Genomic DNA, 26,155 nt, shown 5'->3' with positions numbered 1-26,155 from the left:
GATTTTCTGTATCTGTTTGTGATACTGGTGAATGAGGGTGTTATACATTAAGTAGTTCTAGATATGTATGGGCAACATTTTTAGATAATTTTTGGGTTCAGCTTTATAAAGTTTGAAAATTTTGAGGAAAACTGAAAAAAGATGATGTCCTGGAGGGGCTTTTAAGAGTCAATATATTCAGCTTTGCCAAATGGCTTGGGGTTTTTTTGGGGGGAGGTACCAAAAAAAGCTGAAAAAATGGCTTAAAGGAGTTTTTGCCATTTAGATTTACCAAATTATCAGCCCTAGTTCTAGACTTTGACTGTTTAGGACATAACTAGTTTGCCAGGAATAAGGTATACTGCTCAAAATAGGACAGGACGATCAGGAAGCACCCTGAGCAATCAGGTGTAATTGAAGGCATGTCATGAACAGACCAGCACTGACTTTATGCCAGGATGGACCTTGGAAAAGAACACCTTGGTTCTGAGCAATATCTTTCTGAACCTAATAGTGACTTTTCAATATGGAATGGTGATAGGGCTTGGCAGTGGCATATCTACCTAGGGACATAAGAACATAAAAACTAGCCTGCTGGATCAGACCAGAGTCCATCTAGTCCAGCACTCTGCTACTCACAGTGGCCCACCAGGTGCCTTTGGGAGCTCACATGCAGGAGTTGAAAGCAATGGCCTTCTGCTGCTGCTGCACCTGAGCACCTGGTCTGCTAAGGCATTTGCAATCTGAGATCAAGGAGGATCAAGATTGGTAGCCATAGATTGACTTCTCCTCCATAAATCTGTCCAGGCCCTTTTTAAAGCTATCCAGGTTAGTGGCCATCACCACCTCCTGTGGCAGCATATTCCAAACACCAATCACATGTTGCGTGAAGAAGTGTTTCCTTTTATTAGTCCTAATTCTTCCCCCCAGCATTTTCAATGAATGCCCCCTGGTTCTAGTATTGTGAGAAAGAGAGAAAAATTTCTCTCTGTCAATATTTTCTACCCCATGCATAATTTTATAGACTTCAATCAAATCCTCCCTCAGACGTCTCCTCTCCAAACTAAAGAGTCCCAAATGCTGCAGCCTCTCCTCATAAGGAAAGTGCTCCAATCCCTCAATCATCCTCGTTGCCCTTCTCTGCACTTTTTCTATCTCTTCGATATCCTTTTTGAGATGTGGTGACCAGAACTGGACACAGTACTCCACGTGCGGTCGCACCACTGCTTTATATAAGGGCATGACAATCCGTGCAGTTTTATTATCAACTTTTTCCTAATTATCCCCAGCATAGAGTTTGCCCTTTTCAAAGCTGCCATGCATTGAGTTGACATTCCCATGGAACTATCAACTAAGATGACCAAATCCCTTTCCTGGTCTATGACTGATAGCACTGACCCTTGTAGCATGTATATGAAGTTTGGATTTTTTGCCCCTATGTGCATCACTGTATGTTTTGCTACATTGAACTGCATTTGCCATTTCTTAGCCCACTCACCTAATTTATCAAGGACTGCTTGGAGCTCTTCGCAATCCTTTGTGGTTCTCATCACCCTACATAATTTGGTATCATCTGCAAACTTGGCCACCAAGCTACACACCCCTACTTCCAGGTCATTTATGAATAGGTTAAACAGCACTGGTACCAAAACAGATCCTTGGGGGACACCACTCCCTACATCTCTCCATTGCGAGAATTTCCCATTTATACCCACCCTTTGTTTCCTGTTCCTCAACCAGTTTTTAACCCATAGGAGGACTTCCCCTCTTATTCCTTCATTGTTGAGTTTTCTCAATAGTCTCTGGTGAGGAACTTTGTCAAAAGCCTTTTGGAAATCCAAGTAGACAATGTCCACTTGTTCCCCCTTATCCACTTGCTTGTTTACACCCTCAAAGATCTCTAGTAAGTTTGTAAGACAGGACTTGCCTCTGCAAAAGCCATGCTGACTCTTTCTCAGCAGGTCTTGCTTTTCTACATGTTTTATAATTTTATCTTTAATGATAGATTCTACTAATTTACCAGGAACAGATGTCAAACTGACTGGTCTGTAATTTCCCGGGTCCCCTCAGATCCTTTCTTAAAGATTGGTGAGACATTGGCCATCTTCCAGTCTTCAGGGATGGAGGTTGATTTCAGCGATAAGTTGCATATTAAAATGAGAAGATCAGCAATTTCATGCTTGAGCTCTTTAAGAATTCTTGGATGAATGCAATCTGGGCCAGGAGATTTGTTAGCATTTAGTTTATCAATGGCTGCCAGAACTTCTTCCTTGTCTACCACTATCTTTGCTAGTTCCTCGGATTCGCCTCCTAAGAAGCTTGGTTCAGGTGCAGGAATTTTCCTCACTTCCTCTTGGGCCAAGACAGATGCAAAGAATTCATTCAGCTCCTCTGCAATCTCCCTGTCACTTTTTATCACACCTTTTGTTCCTTTGTCATCTAACGGGCCTACCACTTCCCTAGCGGGCTTCCTACTTTTGATGTACTTGAATAACTGTTTGTTGCTGGTCTTGATGTTCATAGCCATGCGTTCCTCATAATCCTTTTTTGCCTCCCTTACAGCAAAATTGCTTCTCTTTTGCCACCATTTGTGTTCTCTCTGGTATTCTTCATCAGTTAAGTTGGACTTCTATTTTCTAAAAGACATCTTTCTTTCCTAATAATTTCCTCAACCTCCCTTATTAACCATGGTGGCTTTCTTTTGGACTGGGCGTTGCCTTTTCTAACCTGCAGAACACATTCCAGCTGAGCTTTTATAACTGTGTTTTCAAATAACCTCCAAGCATCTTGGACAGTTTTGACTCTCTTGATTTTCCCTTTCAGCTTCCTGAGCACTATCCCCCTCATCTTTGAGAAATTTCCCTTTCTGAAGGCGAATGTAACTACATTAGTAGTTGTCACTTGTTCGCATGTAGAGATACTGAATCTGACAGCATTGTGGTCGCTGTTCCCTATCGGCTCGACAACACTGACTTCCTGCACCAGGTCCTGGGTCCCACATAGAATTAGATCTAGGATCACCTCTCCCCTGGTTGGTTCCATAACCATCTGATCTAAGCCACAGTCATTTAGCATATCCAGGAATGTTCTCTCCTTACTATGACCTGAACATGCATTTTTCCAGTTTATATGGGGATAGTTAAAATCGCCCATTACCACTACATTTTTGTTTTTATTAGCCTCTCTAAATTATTTTTCCATCTCAGAATCCTCTTGTGCACTTTGGTCAGGGGGATGATAATATATTCCTAATGTTAAACTATCTTTCACCCCTGGTATTGATATCCACATGCTTCTGTAGAGGAATCAGCTCCCCCTGCATTGTCTATTTTATGTGACACTATGCTCTCTTTGATGTAGAGTGCAACCCCACCCCCAATACGCCCTGTCCTATCCTTCCTGTAGAGCCTGTAACCTGGGATAACAGCATCCCACTGGTTCTCCTCATTCCACCAGGTCTCTGTGATGCCTACTATATCAATGTCCTCCTGCAAAACTCTGTACTCCAGCTCCCCCATTTTAGGTCGAAGGCTTCTACTATTAGCATAGAGACACTTGTATACTCTGTCTCTGCCCTAACCTGGGATTTATGTGTTTTGCCCTCTAGCCTTTTGTAGACACTATCACTTATCACATTGCTATTCTCCTCGCTTGTATGTGGCTGATTTAGAAAAACCTCCCTCTCTGTGTGCATCCCCATGGACACTGTATTTCGAACCGAAGTCACCTCAGCTCCTGTTGGCTTTCCCCGAGGGATCAGTTTAAAAACTGTTCTGCCACCTTTTAAATGTTGAGCACCAGCAGCCTGGTTCCTCTTTGGTTAAGATGTACAGGCCGACCTTGTCCCAAAAGGTTCCCCAGTTCCTGACTAATCTGAAACCCTCTGCCTTAACCACTTTCTCATCCACGCATTGAGACCCTGTATCTCTGCTTGCCTAGCTTGCCCTGTGTGTGGAACAGGTAGCATTTTGGAGAATGCCACTTTGGGGGTCCTGAATTTTAACCTGTTTCCTAGCAGCCTAAATTTAGCTTCCAGAACCTCCCGGCTACATTTCCCAATGTCGTTGGTGCCAATGTGGACCACAACTGCTGACTCCACCCCAGCACTGTCTAACAGCCTATCTAGACGAAGCGTTACATCCGCAACCTTTGCACCAGGCAGGCAAGTCACCATGCAGTCATCACGCCTTTCACAAACCCAACTCTCTATATTCCTAATGATCGAATCACCCACTACAAGGAGCCCCCCACCTCCCCGAGGGGTATCCTCAGTGCAAGAGGATATCTGATCACCAGCTAAGGAAGGGGGCCCATCTAAGGGAGCATCTTCCACCACCTCAGACTGGCACCCTCTGTCCCCCAGACTCTCATTCTCCATGACATCTGAAGAGATGTCTCCTTGGGAGTGGGACCTGGCTGTTAGGTCCCTGAAAGCCTCGTCTGTCACCCTCTCTGCCTCTCTCAGCTTCTCCATGTCTGCCACCTTGGCTTCAAGAGAACACACACATTCTTTGAGTGCCAGGAGCTCATTGTAGCGAGGGCACACCCACGACTTCTGTCCTAGTGGCAGATAGTCATACATGTGACACTCAGTGCAAAACACTGGAAAGCCCCCACCCCTCTGCTGGCTTCCTGCCTTCATATCTAATTTTGTTTAGATATTCAAATACTGATTTTAATTAGTGCCTCCCCATTAAGGTTTCTGTACCTTCTACTAAAACATAAGATATGTTCTTATTTAGTAAAACACTTGCGTGCACCATTAGGAGTGTGCTGCTGGTTCCAGAGACTAACTGAAAAGATTTTAAAAATGGAAAAGCCCCACCTCTCAGCAGCCCCACCAATCAGCAGCCTCAGGACAAGGAGAAAAAAGAGAAAACACCTGTTAAAAATACACTGTTTAAAAGATGTGGTTTTGAGAAAAGCCCTCTAAAAAGAAAACCAGAGCTCACTCAGCCCTTTCTGGCCCACTCTTCTTCTCTACTGCTATTCTTCTCTGCTGGTTCCAGAGACTAACTGAAAAGGATAAGAGGTACTCCTTGCCTCTGGTCACATGGGGGGTGCAAAATCAGCCCCCCACATGACCAGGAAGTCCTGCTGCCTCGTTGTTTTAATGTTCCTCAACCCTATTGGTGTCAGTCGAGGCATACAAAAACAAGCGCCCTCAACCTGTAAGACCGTGTTGTTCCATCGGGCCTTTGGAGTGTCCAGCTGCTAATATGGTGCCCCCTCACTGCTCTGTGCCTGGGGCAGTTACATCAGGGTCCCCTCATATGAGGAGCCCCCTCATATGGGGAGCCCCACTGGCCCCCCTCAGGGAGGGAGGTTTTTAAATTGGGGCCAGACGCCTTCTATTTATTTATTATGTATTATGGTTACTTGCTGTTTTTATGAGTTTTAAGCTATTTTATGGGATGGAGCCTATGTATTTATATTTGTATGATTGCTCCTGTTGTTCACCGCCCGGAGCCCCCCGGGGATCGGGCGGTATATAAATTGAAATAAATAAATAAATAAATAAATAAACCCCTGGACTCCTGCCTCCCCCACACACTGGGCTCCCAACTGGCAGCCTGCAGTCTCTTCTGACTTCCCCCCTGGGCAGGCCAGAAGAGACTGTAGTCCCGGCCTCAGAGACCTGCTTTTATAAGCACTGAGGTCGGGGGTGGGGCTTGGGAAGGGTCGAGGGCAGTGGGGGGTGGAGCCAGGGTGGGATGGGGCAGAGTCTGGGGGCATCCTGGAGACCATTTGTCTCCAGGCGCCATTTACCCCGGTACACCCCGGCTTGGCACTTTTCAGCACATTATATACAGATGAGGAAAAAAAGATTGGCGGAAGCTTCTAGCCAAGAATTTGCCAAATGGAGTCTTGGTTAGGCTGCCAAGTGCTGTCTGTCCAATTAGACATTAACATATTTAATAGTGATGAGATAAATCAGTTATTTTTATAAACTTATGCTATGGTTTTGTGTCTTTACTTGGGGATGTTCTACCAATTTTCTCCACAGTGATATGCAAGAACAAACTCAAACTAAAGATATTTGTTCAGCAATCAATGCTACTTTTACTATGAAAACATCTCAGTACCAGTGAGATGATTCACATGATGCACTCCAAGTCTGGAACTGGAAGTTACTGCACACAGCAGCCTTGTGTCTCTTCAAGACACTACACCAGTAACAGGTAGTAAAAGATGAAATGTGGTGTTCAAAGTTCATGATCCATTTTTGTTACAAGTTTTCCTGCAAGCCAATGCACTTGAATAGGTGTGAAAAAATTCTGAGGTCTTTTGTTTTACCTGTGTTCAGTAACATCTAATTAATGAGTGGCCTATAGGTGAACTAGGAAACTGCAAGCTTTTCAATCTGCTGTCCCTGCCAGCAGACAAGGATGGAAATGCTTGGTGTTCCTTTCCTTTCCCTACATTCTCAACACAGAACTAGCCTCCACCATGATCATGCACTCAGTCACACAAAAGACTGGTCCTGATATGAAGGAAAAGTACTCCCTGGCAGAATCCCCAGATTTAGAGCCTGTTCCTTTAGCAATATCTGATGGACCATCAGTCTAGTCCAGCAGACCTTTTATGTTCCTATAACCTCAGGCATCCTGGATCTACATCCTGGATTCTGATGACTCTTCCATTTAAGTGATAAGCATTATATGAGGACAACTAGGATTTTTCAGGTTACAGAGATTTTTTACCTCTACAAAATGGAACTCTTATCTTACTGATGGTAAGTTCATTTTTAAGTTTAACCCATAAAACAAACCCATATAAGCAACACTCAGACCTGATCATTAGTTATAACCTACATTTGCAAAAAGCTCATCTGAATCATTTGCACCTCTCTATCTGCATCACTTGGCTGTGTCAATGAGAAGAAGTGCAAAGCTTCCTGTACCCCTCAACATTTCTAATAATGCCCCTGGGCATTTTTTGCTTTGGAGCAAGGACTTCAGTAAGGTAGCACTACTCATCTCTCCACTTTCTTTCTTTTAGAGCAAACATACAGGGATAACTCTGTTCAAATGTTACTGTATAAAATAAGTGAGCATGGCTTGCATATATTATCCTATCACAGGAAAGAGGAATAATTTGTTTGAGTGCCATGAGAATGTAAATGAAATGCAAAAAAAGCCTTTTCTAGGCTTCTTGTTATAATTTATTCTCAATAATTTTAAATAAATTGCAGTTAGGTTTTTGCTGTGATGCTCTTACAGAGAGCTCCATCTTTTTGTTTTTTTTTGTGATAACTAAAGTTTTTTTTAAGGATCATCAAAAATATTAAATTAAAGACACCGTTTAAGAAGCAGTAGTTTGGTGTTATTAGTTGACAAAGGCACTCATTTTATTGAAATGTTATTTTGTTCTTTGAAGCCAATATAACTTATCTGAGGAAGATGTTTATTGCTTTAGCCCAGGCAAATCATGAGATTTTCCAGGGTGGAAATTTCTCCTAGAGAGCTGAAAAGAAAAGAGGAGGGCAAGCCGATTAAGTCAGAAGAGGTGTTATAAACCCCAGGGAAAAACAACATGCTTTACTTTTGAAGTATTCCCAGCAGAAGTCTGAGAAATCTTACATGTTCTCTCACCACGATCCATCATTATAACTTAGCAGTTTGCAAATCCTCAGCAGGTCATCATATTTTACACTTGCTAACCATGTAAACACAACCAGGGACTTCTAATTACTGGAGATAATCTCCCAGAAACCTTCCTCTTTTGTAAAGCACACACAAAAAGCTCTGAGGAATAATATTTTCCATGCCACTGTGTTTTATAGCCACATAGGTTGTCACTTTTCAGGATGTTTTGACTCCAGTTTAAAGATTTCTGTTCCACGCCACACATAAGCCTTGTAACGACAGTCTTAGAGACTGTTAAATTGTTCTCACACAACAGTTGGGCTTGATGTATTTTCCTTTATTAATGTGTTTAATCAAACTTCCAAGGACCTCTTTTGTTGCTAGTCATAATGACTTGAATTAGTGGTAAATAGTAGGCTGGGTTACAGCTTGTTAAGCATATTAATATGTAACACATAAATACATAATCTTTATTCCTATTGCTTAGTGGCTTTTGCAGTGGAAGCATGCCATCTATGTGTAACAAGACTTGAGGAGTTCTACCAGGCTTTTGACAAATGACCAAAATCTTGCAGCTGATAGCCTGGTGGCATAAAAATATCACAACATGCAATAGATCTCTTCCAGGCATCCATTTTCCCTGGATGTCATTTCACAGTGAATAGAAAAGTCAACAGGCAATTAGTAGAAGCAGCTCTGTCTCCATCCTAAAATCTCAAATGGAAGGGGTAGGAGAATGGGAGCAGGATAGGGATCACTGAAGCTGGATAAATCATGAATTCTATTTTAATATGAAGTGTTGTTTGATCTTCACGGCGTGAGTGGGGCCAGAAGAATTTTTGTCTTGGGCCCTAAGGGAGCTCTTGCAGATGGAGATGGAATAAAGGCAGCTGACAATTTTTTGGTGGTATATAGAATGGGTCACAGCTTTTTGATTGCAATGGATGAATCTGCTGAACCTCACAACTCTTTGAATACAAGGGATGAATATGGTGGGTCTCACTTCTTTCATTTGTTGATTTTGTTTTTACAAAATAAAGCCATATATCAAATTAAAAGGCTACTCTGTATATTTCTAAGTAACTGTAGTGACTCACACATTTGAAAAGCCCTATAAAATCAACTCTGGCCTCTCAGACTAAATGGAAGTTATTTGTAGGAAATCCCATAGAATCCCTTTTATGCCAATGATGCTTAACTTAAAAAGTTTTATCCTGAGCAGGTCTGGATTTCAGCCAGGCTGGCTCATACATGATTCAAATTATGTTGTGTGTACAGATACCTTTTCTATTTACTATAGATGTGGGTCCTTCCATGCAGAAGCAGTTCCTATGGTACTCAAACAGGATAAGACTGAGCCTTTACCATAATTAGAAAATATGTTTTTTGATTCAACCATTCCTATAGTTGAGTGTTATCTGCATTAAGCTGACTTGGGTGGCTCCTTGAAGAACTGAGTAGGGTTGCCTAGGATTGCTATCATTCATCATTTTGCAAAGGAAAAATGAGAAAACAACTGCTCTTCTCCATTCTCACTGCCAAGTTCCCCAAAAGACTTCATGCCATGAGCTAATGTGTTAGGGTAATTAGCTGGCTATTCTTACCCTCAATTCCCTATGAAAATGAGCTCTGCCCATGTCCACAAGTTCTATGAACAATGCAAAACTATCAAACTATTCTAAGCTTTCCATGTTGCTTCTTGGATTTTTCAGTCTCTGCTGTTCAGCAGTTGAAACCCAGCCTCTCTGCAGCAAGGGTCAGCCACAATTTCATGGCATGTAAAGTTAATCATATTTGCAGAAGTAGTTCTCCTATGCTTTCCTTTTCCCCCCCAAATATTTATTAAATATTTTACAGGATCACAGATTTAAATTTCAACCATGTCCTGCTGTTTCCATTTATGGATCGCTTTTTTGATGTTTGAAGAAGGTAGTCCTTTTTATTTTTGTTTAAAAGTTCAATCGGATTAAGGTATATAAAAAGATCCTAGCACACATTCCATAATAGCAGGTTAGTTTACACAGCTTGATATTTTATTTGAGATATTTCTTTGTAATAGTATTCAAATAGGTATGCATTTTCAGAGGATAAGTGTTATTTGACAGTTTTGTTTTATAGTCCTGCTGCTTGACCCTGTGTCTTTAAATTGCACTGCTACAGCAGGAAACAGAAGTTTGAGTACTCAATTTGTTTCAGATCCTCTCAGTAAAAGAAGACAACGTATAAACTGTTCATACAAATTGGTTAAACATTACCATGCTAGTAAGGGCATGTGTTAGTGTTACTCACTAGGGTAACTTGATTGTGGGTTGCTTATAATTCTATAATGTGTCTTCTAAACTATGATGTGATAGTCATATTGAATATTGCACTTTTATTTTTGTTGCCCTCTTTAAATCAACCTTCAATCAGTCAGTCACTTTTTCTTTAAAAAACTGGACATTTCAAATATTATAAAGAGGTAAATTAAGATTTGCCACTGAGGTAAATTGATGGCTCTCCAGTTAAAGGGTCCAGGAAGTTAGAGGGGGACAGTGGCGGAGCTACAAGGGGATGGGGGATACGCGTTGCACCGGGTGCATGCAAAAATTACCCCCCTTTCCCCTCACCCCACCCCATCCTGCCTTGTCAGGCTTGGCCCCACCCCACCAGCCTGGCCTGTTTTCAGTCAGCAGAAAGCTGGAAAAGGTAAGTGGGGGTGTGGGGGGAGGGGGCATGGCTGTGAGGGGAGGGGGTGGGGACCGCAGGGGTGGGGCAGAAAACACAGAGAGCACCCAGATGCCCTCCTGCCCAGCTACACTTCTGGAGGGGGATCGTGGGTACAATACAGCTGACCGGCAATTGATCCTATAAAGAACTATTTCAAAGACCATATAATTAGTAGATGGAATTCATTGTTACAAGTTAAGTGATAGACTCTGACCTTGATGGCTTGAAAATAATGATAAATCCATGGACAATATGACGAGCTGTAGTAAAATTTAAAAAGGTTAAGAAATTGAGATCTCAAAGAAGTACAAGGTGACTTTAGACACAGAAAAACAGGACTTCTTTGTTTTTTTGTTTTCAGGACTTCTTATTTTTTGTTCTTTATAATGTTGTGATGAGCACAAATACATAATGTCTGCTTTGGTAGCAATATTCACAAAACCTACACCAACAGGCTGACATAGATCAAGTTTTGAGGGGAAAAAATAAGGAATTTTTAAAATGATGTTAGGGATAATACAGAATAGTTTATTTATGTTATTGCTTTCAGAGAGTAAAACTTTGCATTTAGAAGTATAAATGTTTGTGTCACTGCTTCAATAATTTAATATAATTTTAATTGACTTTGATATTTCTATATACATGGTTTTTCTTCTTTTTTAACTTCTTTGGTTACCTGGTTTATTCTGGGTTATTTTTTTCTCTCCAGCCCCTTTTGTTCATTATTGCTTTTATAGAGATCATCTCAGGGCAAAGATCTGTATGGCATCCATTTTTTTGTGAATGAATTCACTGCACTGTTCATCAAGGACAGACTCTGAGATTTGCTATGAATCCATGGAGAACATTTTCACACAACGGAGACTCATTTGCATGTGCCTACCAAATCAGGTCATAGCTTTAAAAATGTCATATACATGAGAACTGCTTTGAACAATACAGTTAATGTAACTCAGTTGCAGAAAATATAAATCTTATAAATCTGATTTTCTATGGAGATTTATATACAGTAGTACTAGAAGAAGAGGAGGAGTTGGCTTTTGTATCCTGATTTTCTCCACCTTTAAGGAGTTTTGAAGTGTAATAAAAATGCCTTCCCTTCCAACTATCCACAATGGAAATCTTGAGAGGTAGGTGGAGCTGAGAGAGTTCCGAGAGAACTGTGACTAGTCCAAAGTCTCCCAGCAGGCTTCATGTGGAGGAATGGAGAATCAAACCCAGTTCTCCAGATTAAAGTCCATCACTCTTAACCACTATGCTGTCTCTAGATGAGATGAACATTTAGAAACATAATTATTGGTTCTATCAACAAATTTTACCTTGTAAACCAGTGGTACCCACTTTGTACTTTGCAGAGAGCCACATTCACAATTACCCTCAGCCAAAACAGCCATATTTACTTCTGTCCCTGGCTTGAGGCTTATATTTCAGGGGTTCTTGTAGCTTATCATTTCTTCAACAGCAACTTTTCAAGAAAAGAACCAAGTACCAACCACAAATCCCACTAATCAAGGGTCTTGCCTGTTTTCTGAAACATAGGTCAGGAGCCACATTTGGGAATGGTGCTCAAAAGAGTCACAAGTGGCATATCAAAAAGACAAATGTGGTGCCCAAGCTACTGAGTGTATATCAGTGTTGTATACAATTCAATGCACTATCATCCAAGTTCTCACTGTTATCCATTTTTATGATTCAATAGGAGAAGGTAGGAGCTGGTATGAGGAATACCCCATCTTAGAAAGCAAGGTTGCTTACTATTCTGCTATTTGACAGAACCGCAGAAATGTGTTAAGAAACAAATCTGGATTCTTCAGTATAACGTTTAAATCTATCTGGAAGATAGTTTCAGTTCCATACAAGTTCACCAGGTTCTCTCATCAGAAATTTAATGTTATCAGATGTTTTAATTTCAACTGGATTGGTTTAACTAGCAGCATTCAGAAACTAGTAAAGGTTAAATAAGACAATGTCCAAGTTAATCAGAACAACTTCCACTGCCTCCCATTTATATTAATGTGTTTAATTTGAAAAGGAAGGAAACAGCAAAGGTCAAAGAGTTGAGTAGTCAGAATTGGCAAAGATGAATGCCTATGTAGAGGAAGAAACCACTTCAAGATCTGATCAAATTTTGCTCTTCACATCAACTTTGTCACTGTTGTGACAATAAACTGTAACTGGCACAAGTGTCAGGCTATTTTTAGTAACAGGACTGACCTTCGTCCTTCTAGTCTGTCAAATTGATCTTGTGATTAACTTAGAAACAGAAGGTACAATCCAGAGAAAATTAACCATGCTTAAGAATAATGAGAATCAAAGCGACTTAAATGTTATAGTTATGTGTTTATCTACCATGAAAACCAGCATTGTTTTGTGCCCAAAGCCTATAAATCCCCTCATATTTTAATTTCTCCTATCAGACAATCAGTTAAACTGTCCTTGGTATATTTATTTATTTATCTTTTAAAAAAATATATTCATTTTTATCTCATCCTACACCCAAAGGTCTCAAGGCAGTTTACAACATAAGATTTAAAATCACTTAAAAACAACCATAAATTGTGCACAATATAACCTGATCAAAATTCCTACAAACCTATCAAAATTCCTAAAAACCTTTTAAAATCCATAAAAAACGTATTAAAATTCTGAAATTTCCAAAAGGGAAAAACTATCTCTTCAATCAAAGGCCAGCATGAATAGGTACAATTTTACTAATTTTCTAAATACATATAGAGAAGATGCTTGATGCACTGCAGAGGGGAGATTGTTCCACAGTCTTTGGGACCACCACAGAAAAAGCCCTATCTCAGGTATCCACCTGAAGACAGTGGTACCACTAGAAGGACTTTGTCTGCTGATCTTAGGGCATGGGCAGGCAGAGGAATATCTAGGGAAAATGCAGCCTGGGGCAAAATCTGAATGTTGCGCCTCCCCCTCCCTCAGTGCCCAGGCCTACCACACAAAGCTGGCGAGGCGCCCAGGTCTACTACCTGAAGCTGGCAAAACGCCCAGGTCTACCATCTGGAGCCAGTGAGATGGCCAGGTCTACCACTTGAAGCCAGCAATAGTGCCCAGGTCTTCCACCAGGAGTGACCTGGACCCGGCACCTCCCCATGTGATTAGATGGCATGCACCTGGGGACATGAGACACTCCATGTCCCTCTGGCAGATATGCCCATGTGGACAGATCATTATGGGAGAATGTGTTCCTTTAGATATTTTGATAAAACCCAATATGAATTAAATGATATCATAGCCTAGAATGAAGAAGAAAGATGCAACCTTCAGTTCTGACTGTTTTTGTCAGAGGGTTTTTTTTTCCACTGCTGTAAAATACTTTCAGAGAAACAAAGTTTTTATGAGAAGAAGAAAACAGCCTATTCTACAGCTAAGGGTTAAGATTCACACACTGGGCTTGATTCCTAGGATTGAGTATAACATTTGAGTCCTCTGTTCTCCATGGAATTATACTGCAGAAAGTCCATCATGCATTCAAGTAACCTCTGCAATGCAAAATTTTATCACATTGATATTCAGCTATAAGTTCTCTAGATCACATTGAACAAATATCTGGAAGGATTGTTGATGTCTGTTTGTGTTTGATGCTGATTATTAATTAACTTTTTATAATTTAAAACATTACCATGCTTTAAATGACTTCTGTTCCCAGTCTTATTTGAACTCTGATTTGAAGTTTTAAGCTTTTCGTTGATTTTAATTTAAATGTATTTTAACTAGATTAGATTGGATTTTAACTATTATAATGGTTTTAATTGTTTTTTTTAATCAAATGTATATGTTATTTATTACTGTAAGCCGCTTTGAGCCCTTGAGGGGAGAGCGGCATATAAATAGAAATAAATAAATAAATAAATTTTAAAGAAGTAAAATTAAGACTATCTTGAAACATGGTTTAGTGTAGCCTTTCCAAATATTTCTTTCGTTGTAAATGTTAACTTAATTGTTGCACAGAATTCAACTGTTTTAATTCCCTCAACTAAATTAGTTGTAGCAAAATTACATTTTCCCAGCATTGAAATCACAACTTGCCAGAGCTATTAAGCATTAAAATTTTTGTTTGATTCATCATTTACCTTTCACTAATAAATCAATTGAAGAGTTTAATTCAAAGAAATGTGCAGGTGTACCCACACTTGTACACACAAGAAGGGGACCAGCAAGCACATGTAGAGGACATATTTTCCCTCCCACACTATTTACCCATTCTCTACCCTGGCAGCCCCCAGAGCATTTCCCCTTCTCATGTTTCCTTCTGAATTTCACACTCATCAGTCAACTTATGCTTAGCTGCCCCTCTGCCCAGTAGACTCTCTCTGGAAAATGTCTGGCCAAATTGCCCTCCCACTGCTCTTTTTTTCAGTCTGATCTGTGCTCACCCACACCTCTCTTTATTGCTAATGTCTGCCTTCCCCCTTACAATTCTGTCACTAATCCTTTATCTTGCCATTTTGTGTGCCCATTCCTTGTTGCCATACTGTCCAATCATCCTTCTCCTTACCATTCTGTCTGCCTACTCTCTTGCAATTAAACCCACCATCTTCCTCAAGGTGGACTCTCTTGTTGATGTCTCTGTTGGAATTTCAGATTGATGCAGGCCTGCTGGGGGAGGAGGGAGGAGAATTGGGGAGGCTGCCTTCTTTCCGCAACCCAGTCAATTGCAGGCTTTTGTCATTTGATTCCATCATCGTGATGCACAGCTACCCTCTCCAAATAGGAAGAGAAAGAGAGATAGTGGACATAGCTCCAAGAGATATATATTGTGTGCGCATACAGAGAAATATATTCCTTATTTTATATATTTCAAATGCCCCCCTCCATTTCTCCCCTGGTTTCCATTTTTTCTGCAAACTTGATGAGTCTCCTAGGTTTGCAGAAAATATTTGCAGTCTGTACATGGTTCTGATCTGTAGATTTAAGTATGCACATGTGTGTACATGAGATACTCTGAAGAAAGTCTAAGAAATAATTTAATAAAGACTGTCACTCAATGATAGAAGAAAGGTCATCTTAAATATTTGTAATTCTCATTGCAGTAGCAAAGCTAACCCATAATGCCCTCAAGAATATGTAAGTATAGCCTTAAATTGTCTCCCCTATTGACCTGTAAAGCTCTAGTTGATTTGTTTCTGCTGGGAAAATGCAATTCCATTCCCAAATATATCTACCCAGTAATATTGTTTAGGTTACATTGTAAGGTTGCTCATTAGTGAATGCATCTGTAGTTCTATTGGTATTGATATTTCTAACCCTCCCCTGCCTATGCTGCTTTGTAAATCTTTTAAAACATTTAAATACAAATGAAATTATTTTATCTGATGTTGTGAACAAAACATTTTTAGAAATCATTGGAAATACCCTAGAGGACAGTCGTATGACATCTTCTGTTACAGAGTCACTGCCTCACTTTATTTATTTATGGTTATTCTACGTGTAGGGGGAGGGGGGACTCAAAGTGAGGGGGAACTGCGTCCAGTGCATGCATGCGCTCTGCACCCCCTCCATGCCCCCTCCATGTCCCATCCACATCTCTGCCACACCCCCACACCAGCATGCTCCCAGTGCGTCATACCCCCCCCCCGCCCCCTTGCTATGCCACCGTCTATGTGCACTTTTCTTTTCACCAATAGAGCGCACATATATCTAAGGAATCAACTCCTCCATTACAAACATATTTTCCTCCAACAAGAAGATCATATGACCCAACATACAAACCGAACACTACAGTTATTACCCTGATTGAGCTCCTTTGCACTTGTAAGAGCACCCCACCTCTATATCCACCCCATGTTTTTTTTCCATTTTGAAACTTTGTTAACTTACGACTTTGAGTGTAAAGTCCACTGGCTTGTGGCTTACTATGTACTTCTGTTGACACAGCATGATGGCTGTGGATTTATTTACAGTAAGAATAGCCATCTCAGCCAGCTTCTTCCATGTGTTTGCCCTTTTCATATAATATTTGCTTAGAGCTTCCTTAATGTGAAATGTCACAGTGGTTGTGAGCACTTCCTGAAGGAAATTGCTACAGTACTAATACCTACATTCTGTCAGAAACCACCCTTATGTGGTATACTTCTTCAAGTAACAAAAGAAAGTGTAATGCAGTTTACAGAACCTTTTTTCTGCCCTTATGATTAATATTAAACGGCTATAATACCTCTGATACCATTTTCTTTCTTTCTTTCTTTCTTTCTTTCTTTCTTTCTTTCTTTCTTTCCTTCTTTCTTTCTTTTCTTTCTTTCTTTCTTTTTTGAAGAAAGAGGGGAGGCTTCCCATTTGTGAGGTTTATTAAAGCTTTAAGCTGTCAAGTTATTACTGTCAGTTTCCAGAAAGGAAAGAGCTACTGATGTAAAATTAATTTATTGAATAGAATTGTTTTGCCCCAGGGGAATAACATCACCATTTAATTTAATTTTCCCATCATATTGTCTCATTTACAGAAGGAAAAAATAACTTCTCTTTTTAACAGAATAAGGTACATTATGCTGAATAGTGTCCTTAGATCATCAGTTGTCAATGTTTTCTATATTATCCCTATGAATATTGCTTTCTACTTTTCTGGAAAATACTGAGAAGGCCATGTTGATGGACAAAATCTCATTCTTCTCATGTTATTAAGGGTTTTGAACGGGAACACAGAAGATTGTGGCTAGCATATCATACTATTTTCAAAGGATTTTTTTTTTACTTTGTAGAGAACTTCAATATATGTGAAAGTGTTGTTTGAGAATGAAGGTAAGATCTGTGAACTAAACTGGACTGAAATGTATCTAGTTCCCATATATATGTGTGTGTGGTATGTGTGTGTGTGTGTGAGTGTGTGTGAGTGTGTGTGTGTATTGGAAGGCTGAATGTGGTGGCAGATTGCTAGTTACACAGAGAAGCTGAAGACTCACCAATTAAAGGTAAAGTTAAATGTTTATTAGGAAACATTTTAGACAGAAAAGCTGAGAGACAGAGATAGCTTTCAGCTACCTCACTAGGGAAGGAGAAGTAGACTTCTGAGAAGGAGGAGGAAATAAGTCCAGAGATTATCAGTTTAAGGTCAGACAAGGGGAACACAAAGAGATGGAGGTGTCTTTAACCTTACAGCCCTATCTAGCTGATGACTTACCTGCTTCCTGCCAGGTGAAGTCTTCTTCTCAGTCCTTCTGCACGTTAGACATTATTACTTCCAGCTGAATGTTCTCAATGCTAGAAATGTTTTGTGGATCAGATGCTTTCCAGTGGCAGTGCTACAGGTTCTCAAACAATTTGACTAGTATCTTGTTTGCTGACTACAAACAAAAGCTTGATTTTTTTGGAAGAGCAGTTCAATAGACCATCAATTTGTTCCTTGTAGTGAAAGGTTGCTTCACTGTATTATCTTGCTGTCATCCTTACTAACCATGCAATACAGTGTGATTGGCTTCTCACATGTGCACACTTCCACACAGCCCAATCAAGATCTACTGCCCTCACACTCCTTTCTGCAGGACTGCTCTGATCAGCCGGAAAGTGTTTAAATAGACAGTTAAATCACTCAGAAATTACATAAATAAATATTTTGATTCAATGAAATTCTACTCTTTGGTATTTCATCTTAGTAGATTTCAGTGATGCTAGTGGCCTATAGTCAAATTAAGTCAGCAGTATCTTTGAACTTGCATAGTTTTGCCAAAAACCCAGTGCAAACCACTTCAGCAGGCATTTGATGCTGCTTGACACAACTAAACTGACTTGCATCTGATGGGTGCTCAACATAGTAAGTCAGACAGTCAAATGGATTCATAGCAAAATTCACAGAATCTCCAGGCAGCACAAACTGCTTCAAAACCTATGCCCAGCACTGCTGACTGACTGCCCATGCTGGTATGGTTCAGTTTGGCTTACTGCTGAGCCATATTAATGGCTTGGCTTTTCCTGTCTCTAAAATAATATTTCAGGCATGTTTTATTCTACAGGTGAAGAAATTTCCCCGGTTATATTCCTGTGTTTCTAATTTATTCTGGTTTAATGAAGGAAACAATTTCTTGCATAAAACAGTTACTCTCCACTTCTGGCTCTTTCAGATCTTTACAATTGTGCATCTTTTTTTTTCTTCCAGTACATTCACATATGCACATTAATAGGATACTATAAGATACCATGAAATAAGAAATTTTAATATGAACATATTTTCAAATGCACCAACAATACTTTTTATGTGTGTGCTGGTTTACAAGTGCACAAATGTGTGCCTGCACATCAGTAGAATGAACCAAAGCATCTTAACTACAGTCCTAAATTTGACTACCCCAAGTTTTTTTTCTTTTACAGATGCATATGCTGCATTATTAGCACAGAATAAATGAAATGATATGAACTGAAAACTGCTGCAAACCATGCATTTCCAATGTCCTGTACAAAAAAATTAGAAATAAAAAAACTACACAACAAAGAGTAATTCAGTTGCTCTATGAAAACATTATCAGACAATTAGTCACACCAAAATAATACATTTCAAATAAATTTTTGGACGCATCCTATTTATTTTCCCACAGGATATCAAAAGTGCAAAGGTAAACTGAGGTTTTGTGTCCACAATCAGTTGTCTGTGTATATTTCAAGTGCATTTAAAAATGCCATCCACAAACCACATGTCTTCGGTCAATGAAGCATTGCATTGCATTTGAAAGACTATCAGGCCAATCCAAATGCTCCAAGTTGCTGAAGATGACACTGGTGCCCCATCGTCTCCAGATGGCTTTCAGATGACATGATGAGACCACCAAACAAAACCCTAGCCTGAAAGCCCTCCATAGGGCTAAATGGCATAGCTCCATGGCCCTGGCTTCTGCATTCCCAGCCCTAAAGTTTGGGTGGAAGCTAACATTGATTCCACCCCACCCCAGGGCCACCCCCCTCCACCATTATCCAATTGTACACCAGCACTCCTGCATGGCTGCAGTCACTTCCTGGGTTCACTGCTGTGGAGCTGAGGGGATACCTGGTTGCCTGTGCCTTTGCCCTCTCCACTGAAAGGGATGCCCATTATGCCACCTCCATCAGCCTATTAACACCATCCCCATAGTATTGGGCTACCAGACTGTGAGTCAACAGTATCTGTGAACATCTGACTACTTCCAACTTCATTTCCAGATTGTTAAGAAATTTAGAATTTGTATTATGTTCTGAAACACGGTTTCATGCAGTTGGCACTTTTTAAACTACTCCCCCACACATAATAACAAAAACTAAGTCCAACATTTTACATTGCTTCTTTTCTTTGTTTCTGTTCTTATTTTATAGCTATAATGATTTAAATGGCTAAGGAATTAATTTGTACCAATTATTTTTTTTTACCATTTGTACTCGCTTGGTATATCTACAACTACTTAATGGATTTTTTCCCAATGTGACTTGATTAAAAATTACATATGGATTTGTCATCTAAAGAAAAGATGCACTATACTTTTAGCTGGAATTAGTCAATAAAATTGTTCAATGAATAAAACACAGAGGCATAAAAATTGCCTTCTGACTAAAGATGAGCAAAAAGAAGGTTGAAACATGGTGCCCACCAAAAGAAAGCAAGAGTTAATTACACAGGTAGTCAAGAGGTTTTGGTGCCAAGATGACAACATGCACTCACTGCAGTGTGTGATCTTGCATAGAGAGATCTCCTCCCATAACACCACAAACAAAATAAGCAGGGTTTTCATCTATGAAACTTCATCTCCTCCAAATATTTATAGCAAATAGTGGCTCAACTGAAGCAATATGACATACTTCTGCTACAAGCAATATTTCCTCTAATTTTCCTCCAGCACTGAGCGGCACTTCCCAACCACTGAGCAAAACTTTTGATACAAATATTTTAAATTCAAAGCTACTGTGTGGAATTCAGCTTTTCATGCAGCTTATCCAGTACATATTTACAAGTTATTACAGCATGGCTTGCATCTGGATTAGACATATAAATAATTGGGCTTTTAAGAGACATCACTCCATTTTGTAGTCAGAAAGGAAAGTGTCCTCAAGTTGTCTCTGGTTTTCAGGGCAAGAAATGATCAGAGGTGGTTTGCCATATCTTTTCATAGCAACCCTAAACTTCCACCAACTGACTTGGGCTAGCCTGGGCCATCTAATCTGTCCCAATGAGATTTCCTCTGAGCATATATGCCAAGGATCACACTGCAAATATGCAACTATAAGGCTCACTCTCAATTTTTTTTCTTTCTTTGAAAGGGCTCCCCCCCCCACACACACAATTTGTATCATTTATTGAAGATCATCATTGTTAAAAGCTTTGTTTTTTTAGAGGGACTATTCTAGAATCAAAAACAGACATCAATAATCACTATACCCAGACACCATGTCCATGATTACATTCTTGGGACACGATTTTTTTTATTAATTTGTGAATATTGGTATAAAAATATCCTTTGCTCACATTTTCACGCAGCTTCATAACAACTTCAGACAAGGCTTGAGTGTTCAGTGCTCAGCCACAGGAATGTGATAAAGGCAGTAATTTTATTCTGCAAATTGTTATAAATGAAAAAGGCAATGGAGATGACTTTGGCAAATAATCCATAGAATACCCCACACTCAGCCTTACTATTGTAGGGATGAGCTGCTGACCCAGCAGCACCGTAAGTAGAGCGCTGGAACACCGGCGCTCCTACGGTCTTCTGGTCGCACCGCTCCCCCACCCCTCACCCCCCGATGAGTCACGGGTCATGAACTGCCTGGCTCACAACCACCGGGTGTCCCAGACAAAGGGACAATGGTCTTGCCCCCAGGTGAGGATTAGGCCCAGACGCTGATGCTCCTCTCCGCACGTAGCAGCCAGGTGAGATCATACATCACATGATGATCTCTCAGTCTCCCGCTCTCCCGGATTTCCCCCCGATCCGCCCTTCTACACGCCCCCGCTATAATCATAATAAAAGGTGCCAGGAACCAGCACGCGGCAGAGTCGCTAGGAACACGGACACCCGCGCTCCCGCTGCTGGCGCTCTCCACCAGATGAAACCTCCGAGTCTCGCCTCTTCCTCAGCGACGACCCTGCGGGGATGACTACAAGCTGGTGCCGAAACCCGGGAATCCTCAAACCTCCACCCTGCTTACCGTCGCCTGGGAAAGGGCCACGGTACCGACGTCCGCTGGATCGGCGCATCCAGGGACCCACCTCTCGGTACCGCCCGTCCGCTGGATCGGCGCATCCAGGGACTCGAGTTCTAGGACACTCTCTCTCGTCTGACGAACCAACGGTAAGTATGGGAGCTTGCAAAAGCAGGGCTTATGACAAGCACGTTAGCGAATTGAAAGCGCTAGCGAAATGCGGCAGGGTCTCCATAAAGAGAGGGGAGCTGCACAAATTGGTTGAGGAGATTGAAGCTCAATGTCCATGGTACCCAGAAAGGGGGACATTGAATCTTAAGGATTGGGAAAACATAGGGCGCACTCTTCACACAGAGCCTCGCGCGCCGATATCACTGCTACTGGCAGATGGAGGCAATGTTATGTCGCCATCAGCCTGCAGGTCTATGGCTCCCTTGCTGTAGATACGCCCTCCTTTCGACCCTTCAGCTTCAGTTTCACCCCCGGAATTTTCTCTATCCACTAAATTGGACGCCTGTCCTCCCTCTGCCTCCCTTGCTTCCCCGCCTCCTTCCAAATTCTCAGCGGCTCGGCCGCCTCCTCCCTTCAGCTCCGCCTTCATTTTCTAAAGCCACCGCACCTCCGTCGGCCACGTAATGGCGCGGGTTTCAAAACCCTAACAGGCATTATTAGCCACGATCTGCAAAAGAAGGAAACCCTGACCGGGCGATGCCGACATCCTTGCCATGTGCCCGTCCACTACACAGATAGCGAGGGGAGGATGGCATCATTCGGCGAGTTGTCGAGTACCGCCCCTAGGTTATAACATTCTCACTGAGCTCCGCCAAGGCAATGCGGGGCGTAGGAATCACCAGCCCCTATGTGAGAGGCATGTTGGAAGCAGTCGCCAGGAACCACCTAATGGTTCCGGAGGACTGGAAAACCACCTTTCGCATGCTTTTAAACCCCGCACAGTATGTGATCTGGGAAAGCAAGTACCGCCAGCAGTGCATAAGCAGAGGAGCAGCCTCTGGCGGCGCCTACACCACCGCGCAGCTTTATGGCTGCGAAGCTTTCACTAACCCCAACGCACAAATTGTCCTGCTGGAGGCCACCCTTACGGTCGCCTCTGAATGCGCCTACAAGGCGTTTTTGAAAGTCCCCAGCACCGGACGGCCAGCCCAAAGTTTTTCTAGCGTCCGGCAGAAGCCTCAGGAGCCCTATTCGTGAACAGGCTCCAGGAGGCCCTCAAAAGGCAGGTTGACAACGAGGAGGCCCAGGGCGAACTCCTTAAGCGCCTTGCCAAAGAGAACGCCTCCGCTGAGTGCCGCAAAGCAGTCACAGGTCTAGGTAGGAACCCCGAACTGGCCGACATGCTTAAGGCTTGCCAGGATATCGGGTCTTTCACCCATCAAGCCAGCCTTCTAGCCGCAGCCCTCTCCGCTGCCATGAGACAGCCCCGAGACGAGTGTTTCAATTGCAACAAGCCAGGACACTTCCGTGGGATTGTAGGCTGCCGGTGGGGGGGCCTACAGCCCGTCACGGAAGGGGGTCTCAGAAGGCGAAGACCCCCAGGGAGGTCTAAGACCAGGTGCTCCCAATGCCAGCTGGGGAGGCCAGCGCACCCGGGCATCTCCCCAGCCGAACCAAGGTCCGCACCTCAAACCCTTCCCGGAGCTCCCCTATGAGATCTTCGCTGCTCCAGCTCAGTGTAGTGATCCCATCCCCACGGAGACCATTGGGCTGGTCTTGCCAAAAGCTTCTGCTGCTGAACAGGGATTGCTCATCATCCCAGGGGTCATCGACTCCACGCACCAGGGAGCCATCCACATCCAGGTGTGGACAAACATCCCGCAGGAACTGCCAAGTTCATCCGATCATCCTGCCCCTATGCTTTCACTCGAGCCTGATCTAAGTTCAGCTAATCTAAATCTCGTTGCTTGCTCCCCCCCTACCTCTATACTTCCTGCTCTGCTAACCCCTTCTACTTCCAAAGTCACCATGCCTCTGCCAGTGCCCCAGAGTGGCACGCATTTCAAAATCTCTGCAGAGTCCACAGTCATTGCATTTCAACAGAAAGCAATACTGATGGAAGAGAATGCCAACATTCTGACACCATCCCCAGTCTGTCTCATTAACCAAGAGGACTGCCGTTTTGAACCCTCCTCAGAATGCCCCATAGCCAATCTACAGGACAATGAGGCATGGAAAGGGGAAGATGCTCGCACAATGGCCTTAAGCCCAAAGTCCTTCATGAAGAAGAAGCCCCCTTGGCCCTCTCCAGCTGTAAGGTTCAAACCAGATCTCATAGCCTCTGAGCCTGTGCAAAGCCCTAAGCTCAAAGCTCCCAGTGGCAGCAAAATCATCAGTACCTCAGGGAAAGCAGGATCGCAGCCTGCAAAGGAATCGCCCTGCAAGATCCAGAGAGCAAGACCTCAAATCAGAGATGCAATCCTCCTCATTACTTTATATGTGCTCTGTATGCCTATATATGTTCTGTATGTCTTGCCCCCTTCTCAGAGACCCCTAAAGTTTTCCCCTCATAAGAGGGATTTTTCCATTGCTTCTAAGCTATGCTCTTGTGCCTCATTTAAAGTTTTTCTCCTTTTGATTATGTGTGCCAGTGCCCTGAAAGGTTTCACCCATTACAGCATTAGCCTTGAGCGGGACACAGCTCGTGCATGTTCCCTAGGATGCCTGTGGAGCCTGCTTCGAGCCGCCTCCATCTTAGTTAAACCCTCAAATTCTTCTTTAAAACTTTTCCTTGAGAACCCTTTTCTTTGGCTGTCTGAGCCTACATTACCACATTGGCGTAGCACAAGTTTATATATGGAGCCAGAATTATTTCCGTGCTCCCACATTTTCCGCTGGGAACACCTGGCTAGTCACAATGCCTGGGGGGCTCTCTCAGCCACACCTACCTTACACAGCCTCCGCTGTGAAGGTAGGAAGCGAGTTCAAACCGCCCAAGGTCTCCTTACAGGAGGGGAAGGTAAAGTTCCAAAACCTCCCCCCCTTTTTCTTTCTTCTGCATACCCTTTGTATTGTCTCCTGAATTCACTCCCTAAATTCTGCCCAGGAGCTGTTCCCCCTCCCTCCTTCCTTCCTTCTATTTTTCAACCAGCAAAGGCGGGAGGGCCAATTGACTGACTGGCCCTCCCTGGATTAAAATCTGGGCCCATCCTGGTACCGCAGCACTGCCAGGACAGGCCCCAAGTTAAGGGGTTGCTGCAAACACAGATCCACTCATGATCTGGGTGGGTGGTGTTTGCCAAAGCGCAGGGCAGCTGTATGAATTCAGCTTGCAGGCCCTGGCGCTCGACCGAAGCCGCCCCTTAAGGAGCGGTCTCGGCGGGCAGCATCTCCCTAAGATAATTCGATTACAAATTCAGCACCATTCCAGCCTCTCGGCGTTAACCATCAAGGTCACGGTAAGTACATTCTCCCTGCAAAGAAAGACCCCCTCCCCCTTTGTGTGTGAAATTTACCCCTAATCGCCTGATTGCTTGTCTCCCGGATGCATCCATCACCCAAAAGCGCATCCAAGCCCTCCTTTGTGTTGCAAATTAAGCATGCACACCCACAATTCCCTCAGGGTCCGCTAGCCCCCTCCTCCCTCGAGGCTCAGACCCTCGCTTTGACGCACCCTGATGACGCTCTGAAGCCAGCTCCCATCAGGATCGCCTACCCTCTGCCCTTCCTGTCAAACAATTTAAAGAAAGAGGAGTAGGCAGCCCCCAGTAGATTGCATTAAAAGCAACCTTCACGCAGGCTGCAAAATAAGCCTTCTTATATTAAACTCTAACTCAAACAAAAACTTGATCTTGACCTCCCGCCATCCGCTCTAGAACCGAGCCTGGCGGGACCCGGCCCCCTCCCATAACCTGGGGAAGGGGGTGTGTTTCAGTCCTTCTTCCTACAGGTCCCCTGTGGATTCCGACTCGCCATGACCGGCCAGCCCATGGAATGGCGCCAGGAGGAAATCAACCCCATCCCGGAGATGGAACAGATCTCTCTGGAGGATCCCGCCCCGCGGCCCCAACGGAGACGCCGCCGCCGCCCGGACGGTCCAAAGACCCGGATGACCTGGGGGGATGTCAAGGCAACCACCAGCCAAGCTCGAGAGCTGCTGCGCCAGCAAGGCTATCCCGAGACACCCGAGGGTCTCTGTTCTGCCATCTTTGCGATCATCACCACCAACTCGGCAGTCACCATTCTCTGCCTGCTCTGCTGCCTCCTGCCGGTGGCAGTCGGCCACCCCCTGATGAGCTTTGACCAGACCAACATCTGGGAGCAATTCGCTGCCGCTGCCAACGTTTCGTCCTTCTGCCTGGGCCAGCTATGACTCAGAGGTTGATGCTGTGTGTCGCTGCTCCTCATCTACAGCCGCCATTCTCTCTCCCTCTCTGCCGCCCCCTGGCTGGAGTTTGAAGTTGCAGCCAGGAACATTCCTGATAGGTTAACCTTTGGAACTCTCCGCTGTTTCCAGCCACCTGATTGTTATCGGAACATGCCTTCTCTCGCAGCCTTGCTCGTGAGAGTCACTGAACTTGCAATGCTAAAGACTACGTTCTTGAGAAATCCATGGACTCTACCACCATCGCTCTAAAGGCTTTGGTGGCCAAACAGCAAGAGCCGTGCATTGGACAATTATGCAGCCATGGGCTGCCCCCCTTTTTCCTTTCATCACCTAGCCTTTGTATTGTTTAGCTATGTTTATTGTTTCCATCTACATGATGCCCTTTGGAGCCGACCTCCAAAGGAATTATTGAGTACTGTAACCCAGCTGA

The sequence above is a fragment of the Sphaerodactylus townsendi genome, linkage group LG01 (assembly GCF_021028975.2).
Source record: "Sphaerodactylus townsendi isolate TG3544 linkage group LG01, MPM_Stown_v2.3, whole genome shotgun sequence".
In the NCBI taxonomy this organism is placed as follows: Eukaryota; Metazoa; Chordata; class Lepidosauria; order Squamata; family Sphaerodactylidae; genus Sphaerodactylus; species Sphaerodactylus townsendi.
Note: the sequence above shows the minus strand (reverse complement) of the source record.